General features: G+C 44.9%; 1 protein-coding gene across 3 annotated transcripts in view; it reads right to left on the bottom strand.

The window, feature by feature from the left end:
• The window catches only part of Lhfpl2 (LHFPL tetraspan subfamily member 2), a 153,427-nt gene that overhangs the window by 88,840 nt on the left and 51,317 nt on the right, over nucleotides 1-13,270 (bottom strand). The gene's annotated exons all lie outside the window — the stretch shown is intronic.

The following is a 13,270-nucleotide window of genomic DNA, read 5'->3' as shown; positions in this document are numbered from 1 at the left end:
TGTGATGCCTCTTCAAATGCTGATCTCCACATCAACGGTGCAACTTGACTTAGAACACAGCTACTTCGTCCTAGGAGAGTAAAGCATTAACCTAAGGTTCAACCCACAGGTGGGTAGGGGGCAGTGGGGAACGAATGTGCAGTCCACTGAGCACTGATTCACAGCCCCCTTTCCTCCTCCTCACAAATGGACCAACTTCAAAATGCGATGTGCACAGTAAGATCACTTTATATATTAAGACAAGGCAATCCAGAAATAAAATGAGGATTATGAAATTGTAAGGTACCTATCTTAACCAGCTATTCTAATTTATTTTAAAGCTAAATTCACAAAGATATTTTTTGAAAACCAGGAAAATGGAAAAATGAACACTAAAACCATAACAATAAAAACACTGGGAAGAATTATTCAGATTCAGAAGTATTTCTTCTAGTCTTTTTAGTATTTTTTAGGTAACCTTTAGAAAATGATGTGTCTATGAATACACTCAGAAACACAGATCCCTAAATATCTGTTCAGCATTGCTTGGAAACATTAAACATAAATGAAACAATTTTTTTAAAATAAAGTATCATAGACCATATACCTTGAAAGTGTATCATATCTCTTATATTGTTACCATATTACAACTTTCCCAGCTAACTATATCCACTAACAAAGGAGGAGCCTGTGTTAAAGCAGACAACTTTTTTGGATCACACAGACCCAGGGTTAAGGAATTAGGTCCTGGCACGCTGGTTTTATTCTTGAAGGTTTCCTTTCTACTTTGCAGAGCACAGTATATCCCTGGACACAGACATTCAAGCAAAACAGTCACATACACAAAAATAAATAAAAATAAATAAATAAATAAATAAATAAATAAAAATATACAAATAAATCTTTTTTAACAAGGAGAAAAACTAATTTTAGCTAAGAAATAAATTTGAAATGTGGAATAACCTGGATTTTACATATTAAAACAATAAATACATAAAAGAATCAGTATATCCTGATGACATTCCTTCAATCCTGTAAAATCAAATGGCTAGCATGTAGCATTAACCTCTTCTTTTTGCTTATTTAAAAGTTATTTTTTCATGGAGAGCAAAAAAAAAAGCTATGAAGGACTATAATATGACATAAAATATTTAGAAATTAAGAATTTAAAGTTCAAGAAGTATTTAATATAGAACTACTAGTGAAGAAATATACTAAATTCCATGTAAGAATGGTGAAACAAAGTATTCAACAACTTCACTTGTATCCCTAAACATGGAAACAGGAAGTCCATATGCCCATGTTCTATAATCAAGCGTTCACATGGTGTTGACAATGAAAATCTATAACAGACACATGCTTATAATCTATAGACACCCATGCTTATATCCTGCTGTACATTACTATCAGCAGAGCCCACGTTAACCCAAACTGTTCCTGAGACCAAAGAGCCAGCAGTGACCCAAAGGCCTTTCTCTCTTAAAAAGACAAAATCATTTTAGCAGGCTGGATCGATGAGTCAGCAGTTGAGAACACCGGCTGATCCTCTAGAGGGTCATGGTTTGGTTCCTCACACCCACAAGGTAGCTCACAAGGGGCTGTAACTCCCTTCCAGGGAGTGCAGTGCCTTCAGAAGAGGCACAACAGTCATGTATGGAGCATACATCCATGCAAACAAAACAGTCACATACACAGATTACAAATAAATCTTTTTGGTTGTGAGCCTAGCCTTTAACGGCTGAGCCATCTCTCCAGCCCACAAATAAATCTTTTTTAACAAGCCTTTTTTTTTTTTTTAGCTAAGAAATAAATTTGAAATGTGGAATAACCTGGATTTCACATATTAAAACAATAACAGTAAAAGAATGTTGTTTCTATAAAGACCTCAGCTATAATAAGTTTAAAGCTTTTTTGCTAGACTCAATAGTTCTTTGTATGCTAATTGCTAGCAACATTCTAATCATTCCCTGCCACTTTAATAGGGGAAGTCATGGTAAGTCATCGACAGCACGTTTATCTGAATATGCTGTCTGTGAAACAAGTCATGAGGGTTATTATGAATGGGCCTTTGATAAGTGGAGGTCTTCATCAACACTCTATATTCCTTAAAGTCTCAGTGAAACACAGAGGTACGACAATTGTAGTGCCACTGAAAGTCAAATACATTTTTTGGAATTCCTTCTTTTATATAAGATGCTAGCCAGGCTCTAGACAAAGCTTCAGTATGACAACAGTACTGGAGAAGGCGAGCTAGAACACTGGTCCCACCCACAGCTCTCTGAGCTCACAAGGCTGCTAAGGACTATTCTTAGAATAAGTCCACTTCTCTCAAAGCTCTGAAGACAAAGTCAATTAAGAGTAATTATCTATAGTCATGACTAAACTTTTTTGATAAAGTCACAATCAGGAGGTTCAGAGAGATTAGTCAAGTGAATTAATTCTCTAGGTTTGCTTGGTAACTAAGATGATAATCTTATTTAAAGAGTGAGTGTAGTGTGTGTGTGTGTGTGTGTGTGTGTGTGTGTGTGTGTCTGTGTGAGTGTGTATGTGTGTGTGTGTGAGTGTGTGTGTGTGAGTATGTGTGTGTGTGAATGTATGCTATGTGACTATTTAATGGCTATGTTTCTAACTGAAGTTCTCTCTTTTAAGAATATTTTAAGCTATGCGAGTATGTATGTATGTGTAAATTCCTGTGCATTGAATACACTGCTCCTTGAAGTCAGAAGAGGGCATTAGATCCCCTGGAGCTGGAGTTACAGAAGGCTGTGTGCCCTGCCCTATGTGGGTACTGGGAGCTAAACTCAGTCCTCTGCAGTGCTTTTAACTGACGAGCCATGTCTTTAACCCCTTAAGGTGCTATTCTTTATTGTTTAACACTATGTTCTTTACAAAACAAAAACAGAGAAACACAGAGGACATTAAAAACACACTGTCGGGGCTGGGGATTTAGCTCAGTGGTAGAGCGCTTACCTAGGAAGCGCAAGGCCCTGGGTTCGGTCCCCAGCTCCGAAAAAAAAGAACCAAAAAAAACAAAACAACAAAAAAAAAAACACAGTCATGTAGCCTTCAAACATTCACAAAAGATAATGAGTAACTAACTAGGTAGTGACTGCCAGGCTGCTCTATGCCCTATATGGGAATTAATTCCTTACTTCTCACAAGCGCCCTGCGAGAGGCGCTCGTACAACCTCTGTCTTCAAGACGGGCAACTCTTACAGAACCTTCAGAAGGCCACATGACTCTGATGAAGCAGCTTTAAGACTCAGCCCCAAAGGCTTTTAAAACCTTTAATCCTAAGAATCCACACAGGCGAGAGGAGTAAAGTTTAGCCTCCTTTTAAAGTGGAGGGAAATGCAATTCTGGGTAGTACTGCCCAGTCCTCCAAGTCACTCAGCTGATTGGCAACAGGGTGGCACACAAGTGGCAGACAGGTGGCAGGGCACCGTATGCTATGGCTTATGCTGCCTCTCCAGCACTGTCCCTTGGGTAGAGCCTCTAAAGGAAGGTGTAAGTCTGTGTGGTGAGTACTTGATGCCTTTGCTCACTGGGAAGACCCTCTGAAACCCTATCACATGAGTACAGTCACACAGTGAACACTCTGCTATGTCACCGTGTTCCCACATGCAACTGTCTTATACTTCATGGCTGTCACACACACAGGCACACATATAAAGTGAAAATAACCGACTTCATTAGTGACCATTCTCTTACCTACATTTTTATATGTTACTGGTCTGGTTGACCATTTAAACTATTTACAACCCAATAGTGTAGGCACTGTTTATTCCAGAAGGCACTGTTTATTCCAGAGTGACATGAAAACTGTAGTGCCTATTCTCATCAAGAGGTAAAAAGCTTGGTACTTTCAGTCATCTCCGTCTGGGCTCCCTGTTCCTGTTCCGGGCATCAGGAGGGAGAAACACAGCTGTCCTTTGTGCCCATGCACAGCGTTCCTGTGACAGGCACCAGCTCGCTGACTACTGAATTGTGACCAACAGGAACAGTGCTGTAAGACCCCTTTCTCTGTTACCGATTGCCAAGACTTGACACGACCCAGTCTGAACTGCTTCACGTTCCTCTGTAAAACTAGAACCATGGAGTGAAAAATCGCCTGGGCAGTTACAAGGATACGTTTCAGCTGAATGAAGAAGGAACGCAGTAAGAAACAGAGCTGCCCACGGCGGCCCGGGTTGTCTCAGAGGCGGTTAGGACCCAGCTGTTCATGATCACCAAAGCCACAGAGAGGGAGAGTCTGAGTAATTGTCCTTGAATAGGGAGCCTTTTCCTGAAACCTGAGCTGGTTCACTCCAGCCGGCCAGGCAAGGGTGGGCGGGTGCGCCCCAGCAGATCTTCAGAGGCCTCGTCCAGTGCAGTTTCCACTCTAAGCCATTCTATGCATAAAAGGGGACTGGAGTGTGGGTGGAGACAGAGCTCATTTATTATTCTTGCCTCTCCAGAAAGGAAGCTGAGCATCTTAAACAGAGTCACAGAAATATCACCTGCAACAAACTGTGCTTCAAAATAGTCTACCCCCTTATATTTAAATCTGTGTGTGCATGTGTGTGTGTGTATTTAAATCTCTCTCTCTTTCTCTCTCTCTCTCTGTGTGCATGTGTGTGTATTTAAATCTCTCTCTCTGTGTGCATGTGTGTGTGTGCATGTGTGTGTGTATTTAAATCTCTCTCTCTCTGTGCATGTGTGTGCATGTGTGTGTATTTAAATCTCTCTCTCTGTGCATGTGTGTGTGCCTGTGTGTGTGCATGTGTGTGTGCATGTGTGTGTGCAAGTGTGTGTGTGAGTGTGTGTGTGCATGTGTGTGTGCATGTGTGTGTGCATGTGTGTGCATGTGTGTGTGCATGTGTGTGTGTGTGTGCACGTGTGTGCGCCTCTCTGTGCATGCCTGTGTGTGCCTGTGCATGTGCCACAACACCTGTGTGGAAGGCCCAGGACAACCTCAGGTGTTGGTCCCCATCTTCCACCCTGACATAGGCTCCCTTGTCCACTAGCTGACCTGCACATTTCTGATGACTTTCATGTCCCCACCTCCCGTGTCCCAAAGGGATGCAGGATTAGAGATGTGCACTGCCTTGCCTGGCTTTCCATGGGTTCTACAGTCGTGAAGTCAGGTTCTCCCCAGCCCTCGACCTAGAACTCTGGGCCTATTTTAAGTCAGCTGATTCTCCAACACTCAGGGTGTGGTACTGTGAACCACCACAATACTCAAATATACCCGGAAGACCTAGTGGGGAGGTGAATCCTAAAAGAGTACCTAAGGCAGCACAAGAGCAGTGTTCCTACACTCTAGTAGATCTCCTTTCTCCCTGACAAAGAAGGGCTCATTATATTCCCAGGGGGGATGTTCTTTAAGGTTCTGTTTACATGAGTCAACTGAAGGGATAATTATCCAAGTCTACTTTACTGGGCTTTGTTGGTAAAACAAATGCTTGGAGAGTTTTCTCCTCGGTTTGAGGGCAGCTCAGCATAAAAACACAGAGAGCAGTGCCCCAGTTCTGTGTCCAAAGCATAAACCGTGGCTCAGAGATCAGCCTGAGAGTTTATTAGAGAAAAGAGAATGGTGGGGGGGGGAGTCGCTGGAGTGCCCCGTCTACAACAACCTCACACTTGTGTTGGTTAGAAGTGTTCAAAAACAAAAGAAGTGGATCAGTCACTGGAGGGATGCTGAAATGTGCAGGATTTTCAAGGAAAGACATCAAAGTGTCAAGTTTCAGGGACCTGTCTACGAAACCCAGCAGGTGGCAGACTGCCAAGGGCAGGCTGTGCTCACTCAAGTGAAATGCTGGGAACTTGAATCTCCACAGGGCCTGCCCTGCCACTCAGACACAGTGCTATATAACTCAATTTCAAGACCTTGTGGACTCCGGGTCAAATCTGAAAATCATGAACACTTCCTTTCACTCTCAAGGACTGGAAACCTGGATCAAACACGGTAATGTCAGCATGGAGAATGTCCACCATTCAGTATCTGGATATCCCAGAACAGCCCACCCCTGTGCCAGCAACAAGGGAGATTCAACTGTGGTTTACACATCAGGCTTGGGCATCACACTGCGGTTGTTGTCATTTACACACAGATGGGATCGTGTGCATACACGTGGCCACCATCCCTTTCCTGATATTTAGTTATAAATTCTGGAGAATGAAATAATTCTAACTCACTTCTCTCTGTCTCCCACATACAATACAACACACGGGGCCAGAGCATTAAATTTAAACATTTAAAAATATTTAAATTTGTGAACAAGAAACATGAATTAAAAACGGACTACTACGGGAAGAATCCCTACAGACTTTCCACAGAAGAGCTGGCTTAGGGCAGGAGAAATGGATTGTGAGGAGTGGAGAAAAATGAGGAGGTCGTCATAGGATGAAGAGAAAGGAAAAGCATAGCCATGAACCAGCAGGCAGCAGGGGATGTAGGCAAGGGTTAAATTGCATAATTAAGAACAACCTTAAAATGAGTATTTCCAAAATGCCAGTGCCTACCTTAACCAACCTCCGTGAACTCCATCCTTTAACAGTTTTTTAGTTTGGGTCAGGGTAGTGAGTGACTGGGACCAGTGTGCACAGTAATTTTGAGAGCCTTCGTCTAGAGATACTGACGAGATAGTCTTGCCTCGTTGACTGTAAATATACAACCTTTCGCAGTGCAAACTGTTGTGATTACTGTCCACCGTGAGCAACTCGTACAGCTCTCCGAACACTCCAACTACCTGTTCCGAACAGGTGCTTTCCACCGCACAGACGCAAGTTGCGACAGGCTGGCAGGTGACTGCTACACACCTGGAGAACAGGCCAAGGCAGACGGGTGGCCGAGGTGAGTAACACAGACTGGGAGAGCTCTGCTTACCATTTCCCAGCAGTCTGCATTCTAAACCTAGGCATAAACTTCAAGTAATAACAGACCGATGTTTCCCAAAACAGATGCCAAGATTAAAAGTGGAAATAAAGAATATTCACCCATTAAAAAGATATCCAGAAGCAAGGTACTTACGGGGACACACACACACACACACACACACACACACACACAGAGCCCAAGGCTTAGATTTCACAAGTAGAGATGGTACTTCCAAGATGGCTGCCGTGTGTAAATCCCTTAGGAGTCCAGGAAAAGCCTACTTAACCTATAAACTGCATTCTAGAGACCCTTGTACGTCTCCAACGTTTCAGCCCTGCTAATGGCTCATGCACTGTGCAGGCTCCTCCAGAAAGTCTGATCAAGATCTTTCCCCAGAAGCAGCTCACTGGAGGGCATCATCGCTGAGACAGACATATCAGCTCACGTTTGGGAAGCTCCTTATCCTTTGTCTTTTAGGGAAAGAAACCAAAGGGGGTTGGAGAGGCAGCCCAGTACTCAGTAAAGCACTTGCTACGCAAACATGAGGACCCGAGTTTGATCCCCAGTGCCCACATAGAATGGCCAGGAGCGGATGCCAGGTGCCTGTAATTCCAAAACTTCTAGCACCTGCTGGCTAGTTAAAACTAATTGCTAATGGCTCCAGGTCCAAGGAGAGAGAGAGACTCTTTCAAAGATAAAGAAGGCAATGGATGAAGACACTGGGCATCTACCCAGCCACCAACACATAGAACAGAATAAGAGAAACATGAACAAAGGGGAAAAAAGAAGAAAAGAAACCAATGGAAAGAAAGCACCCTAGGTGGGGGTGGGGGTGGGATGGGGGTAGGGTGGGCTCGATGCACGTGTGCAGGACTAGCTGCAATGGTGAAAAGGGTAGGTGTGTCTGCATTACCAACCTTAACCGACTTAAGAGTTCATTATTAGGGTTTGGGGATTTAGCTTAGTGGTAGAGCGCTTGCCTAGCAAGCGCAAGGCCCTGGGTTTGGTCCCCAGCTCCGAAAAAAAAAAAAAAAGATTTCATTATTGTCCATATGCACACACATATCCATCCGCCCATTAGGCTTGTTCATTTTCAGTCTAAAAGTATCAACTGGGGACATACATATTCCCTGCCAGGCTCGAAGGCACCAAGAGGAGACGTTTTGTTCTCCCCATGAAATGGCTTCTCTCAGTGCTCAGACCAATCATCTTCTGTACCCTGTGGTCTTCTGCCCTGCCCTCTCTGAGGACCTTGTGAGTACAGAGATATGGTGGTTGCTCCGGTAGGACACTGTCCAGAGGTCAGTGCTATCTCTTCCAGGTATATTTAGATACTAAGTAGCCTACCCAATCAACAACTTTTTAAAGACGTTGACATGGATAAGCATGTATGAAATCACACAGTAGTGACTGCACGCTCTAAGAGGAACAGCTTCTGCATGACCCTCCGGAGGAATCAATCCCTTTACACACCACTTGCTCTTGAACACTAGGAGTAGGCTTCTATCACTTTCAGAGGCACAGGGCTCAGGAAATACATAAGATAGGGGATCGGAGTATGGCTCGATTGCAGAGGCTTGCCTAGCATGCACGAAGCCCTACGTTTAATAACATAAACAAGGCATGGCACCACACAACTGTAATCCCAGGACTCTGGAGGTAGAGGCGGAAGCGTCAGAAGTTCAAAGTCATCCTTGCCTACCAAGAGAATAGAAGACTTCCCTGTGACTTGTGAAAGACTGTTGTTAACAAAAAACCATGCATCATAACAGAACAAAGGGTCTCTGAACCTTTAAACGGTTCATAAAGCCTACGGCAGTGCTTTTTATCCATAATATTCAGTAAATACACTTTGTTAATAAACCCTAAAAACTGGTCTCAGCCACGCATGAAGCCCTTATAGTGTGAGATTACCTCATTCAGAGGTACACCATGGGCAAGCAAGGCAAAGCCGTCACCCTTTTAAAAGACACAATGCAATGAGAACTTACTCGGGAGATCTTCTGGAACAACTCTGCCAGTCTAACAGAGAATATCATGCCATAGAGCAGGATCTGTTATTTAAAACTAAAAACAAACAACACGTAACGGAATTGTCACCAGTAAACCACAGTAATTATAGACTCCCATGGAAAAGTGGGTGGGGTTGTGTGTCAAATTAGAAAAAAACGTAGGAAGCAAACTACTATCAAAGCTATACCCAAGGGGCACACATGGAAGTTGCCAGAACTTCCTGGATAGCCCAATTGTTGTGTGACAAAACTTCTCCTGGGAAGATGCAACATACACATCTACCCACGCCAGGTAAGTAACTCATAACAGGCCAAAGTCCAGATACCACCAAAGTCCAACTTGGTGAACCATTGAACCATGAGTTTTACTGGGGTTACACATGGATGAGGTGATTACTGACAGGAACAGAAATGACTCCAGAAAGATAGTGCATCACCAAGGCTCACCCTAGCCTGGATGACAACTCACAAAGGTAGAAAGCTGGATCATACTGCACAGCCTGCAGGCAGCTCAAAAGGTTGGGGACTGTCCTTTCTAGGTGCCTCAGCTGTTTTCTGCTTCTTCCAGGAAGTGGTTCTGATCTCAGAGTCCTCTGCAGCTTTCCCTCTCAGTGCTTTGAAGCTCAGCTCTTGTTCTCAGAACAACTTTAGTGCATACTGTTTACTCTGTCAGGGAGGGGGCCTAGTGAATCTGGTCGGTTTCAGGAACATCCTGAGGTTATTTTGAGTTGTTTAACCTTCCTGCTTAAGGAAGCTTCCTGCAGGATGGAATGTTTCCATGTCAGAGGAAACTGTTACAAAACACCAATGTCCTCCCAAATTGTGGTGACAACCTCACCCTTAAGTCCCTCTCCCTTCATTTAATGGAGCTATAGCATGTCCTTCCACCCCCTCTTCAAGATCCCCCCTTCTTTGTCTTGAGTCAGGAGCATAGGTTAAAAGTCAACTTCTCCCCCTCAAATGTTCAGGCTTCCTGGCCCTATCCCTTCCTGAGAGCGTAACATGAGTCATGAGTACGGAGTAAGGTGAGCACAGGCAGGGCTGCCCATTATATAGAAATAACAACAGCATCAACCTCACAGGATATGGCCACTGAACGTGTGGGCACAGGCCAAGGATCTGTTCTCACCTCTTCAATGTTTAGCCAAATAACTCTACACGTCCAGTGTTCACAAACTACCTCAGGACATGAGAACACTTCTCAGTTGTGAAGAAGACCCCTCTTAGTGCCACATGATGAACATCTGGGGACAAACCATTTACCCAAGGCTGTGTTCTTCTCTTGTAGAGCTCTGAGTTACTCCAGTCGGCTCAGAACTTAAGAAATACTTCAAGATTACTGGCAGTATGAAACCATCCAGCATTACTTTTAATTGCTTTGTGGAGAAATAAAAATAGGCAGAACTTGATTTTTAAAAATGGGTTTTTTATTAAAAGAAAGAAGAACAGGCTCATTTACTACAAGGTCTACAAACATGAGCGTCTACCACTGACAGGAGCAGAAACTATCATTAGCAAGTCAAGTGAAACCCTTCCTCACACAGACTAAAAGGGGTGGACGGGTGTGGTACTAGAACTAAAGTCAGAGGCTGAGCTGATGTACAGGTCCAAGAAAGCAAGACAGAAAAGGCATTGGTTGACTGCGGCGGTGAGGGTTTAAATTTGCAACTAGCTATGTAACTCAAAACAACAACAATTAACAACAACAACAATTAACAACAACAACAATTAACCACCCCCACCACCACCACCACTGCTACCATCACTGTCACCACCACCACCACCACCACCCCCACCACCACCACCACTGCTACCATCACTGTCACCACCATCACCACCACCACCACCACCACCACCACCACCACCACCACACCACCACCACTGCTACCATCACTGCTACCATCACTGTCACCACCATCACCACCACCACCACCACCACCACCACCACCACCACTGCTACCATCACTGTCACCACCATCACCACCACCACCACCACCACCACCACCACACCACCACCACTGCTACCATCACTGTCACCACCATCACCACCACCACCACCACCACCACCACCACCACTGCTACCATCACTGTCACCACCATCACCACCACCACCACCACCACCACCACCACCACCACCACCACCACACCACCACTGCTACCATCACTGCTACCATCACTGTCACCACCATCACCACCACCACCACCACCACCACCACCACCACTGCTACCATCACTGTCACCACCATCACCACCACCACCACCACCACCACCACCACCACCACCACTGCTACCATCACTGTCACCACCATCACCACCACCACCACCACCACCACACCACCACCACCACCACTGCTACCATCACTGTCACCACCATCACCACCACCACCACCACCACCACCACCACCACCACCACCACCACCACCAGTCAACCTCAGTGATGGGGAACAGAAAACACAACAGAAATCCCATGTCCCATAGCCAAGCTGGTTAACACCACTGCCAAGGCCCCTCCACTACCCCAGGGGCCCTGCAGAGAGGGTCCTTGGTGGGCACCAGAGTCTGAGTGCAGAGGGAGGGAAGCGGAGCTGTTTCAAGGTGCCAGCCACGGCAGTTTTTTGCCTTTATCTCTCCCACTCCCAGTATCAGAATACCACTTATAATTCTGAAACTATTCACAGTTCAACACTTTGGAAGCCACTGCCTAGAACTAGTTAATGCAATGAAATCCTAACATTTGTGGTCAGTTTTACAGTTGGCTGAGGACTGTCTAGGAGAAGGCTGGGGTGGGGGAGGGGTGGGAGGAAGGCCCAGGGATAGGCAAGCCTTGGAATTCCATCCCATTTGCATTTTATATAAAGGAAACTAATACTTATCTCCATTACAAAGTGTCTGAGATTGTTCATTTCAGGCTGCCTGTCTTTCCTATTTCTCACAGAAGAAAACATAATATAAATACAATACAAATAACTGAATCCAGGTGACTCCTGGAGAGGGATGGAGCCCTGCTGAGGCCCCATACAGTAATTATAGTTTCTGCTCAGACACAGGGAACTGCTCCATGGTTAGCAGTGAAGACTCGCTCACACCAAACCATTCTGTAAGGGAAGGTTGAGCACTGTAATCATACTTTTTGTGCCCCTCCCCCCAAAAAAAACTTTCACAAAATTCCTGTGTGCTGGAGCTAGAGAGATGGCTCAGTGGTTAAACACACTGGCTGTCTTTCCAGAGGACCAGGGTTCGATTCCCACCACACACACACACACACACACACACACACACACACACACACACACACGGCAACTGTCTGTAACTCCAGTTCCAGGGCTCAGATACCTATCTTTTCTGGCCTCCACAGGCACCAGGGATGTATGGAGTGCATAGACACATATGCAGGTAAAATATTCACATGCATGCAATAACATGACAATAAAAAGAAAACATGTAATATTTAATTAAAATTTTTCTAAAGACTTAAATATTGTATGCTGCTACCAAAAAAATCAAATGTTTCAAATTTTAATTACAAAATGTCATTTAATGAACTGAGAAACTAGAACAATAAAGCACATGAGGTAAAAACAGAAGCAGGGTCATCGTACTCTCGGCTCTCTCCTAACTCCCCACAGTCGGGGAGAGCTGTAGAGACCTACGGAGTGCCAGTCAGTGAAACTGTTGGCTCTGTTCAACTCAAGAGAGTGAAGTTTTGCCTTCAAAAGGAGGAGAACCAGTAACAATGAATCTCCAGATGACAAAGAGGTGAGCAGGGTGCCCTCTACACCAAGATGAGAGGGCCATGCCCTCCTGTTAGAAAAAAGGCCCTAAGTGGTCCCAGGAAGAAAGGCTGGGCTAGTCTTTCGCCCTCTTCTAAGCTCTCCCGTGACCAACCCATGGCACACCGAGAAGCGGGCTGGCCACAGGGCCCCACCCAGTTGACTGGCCCACATGGTGGCTGAACTCTGAGCTTGGCCTGATCATCTCCATTCTCAAATGTTATTAGCAGGCTCCAAATTCTTGAACAAGGTCTTAGATGCACTCCTCATCCAACAGCAATAACAAAACGGAGTGACAGGAGGCAACTCTTTTCTATTAGGAAAAGAGTACTTACTAATACCTAAGGAGTAGAGTAAATCCAGTTGTAGTCAACAGTAAACATCAACAACCTGCAACTGGATTAGGCCTCTTTCTCTACAAGCTTCTTCAAGGCCAGAGAGCTACATCGACCTCGCTGAAGCCTCTGAACGGTCTTTCCTCAGAGACCTCTCTGCTCGCATCGGTGTCTGCTCCAGAGCATTTGTTAACATGGAGCAAGGCCATTCACAATTCTTCCGACCACCGGGACCCGTCCTCAGCTACTGCGTCGTCGTTTAGACACAGCTCGGACGGCCGCACTCTCTGTGTAACTCAGTGCAAGGGCTCACTC

This window comes from Rattus norvegicus, chromosome 2, assembly GCF_036323735.1.
Source record: "Rattus norvegicus strain BN/NHsdMcwi chromosome 2, GRCr8, whole genome shotgun sequence".
In the NCBI taxonomy this organism is placed as follows: domain Eukaryota; kingdom Metazoa; phylum Chordata; class Mammalia; order Rodentia; family Muridae; genus Rattus; species Rattus norvegicus.
The sequence above is the reverse complement of the archived record's forward strand: the minus strand, read 5'-3'. Positions and strand labels throughout refer to the sequence as shown.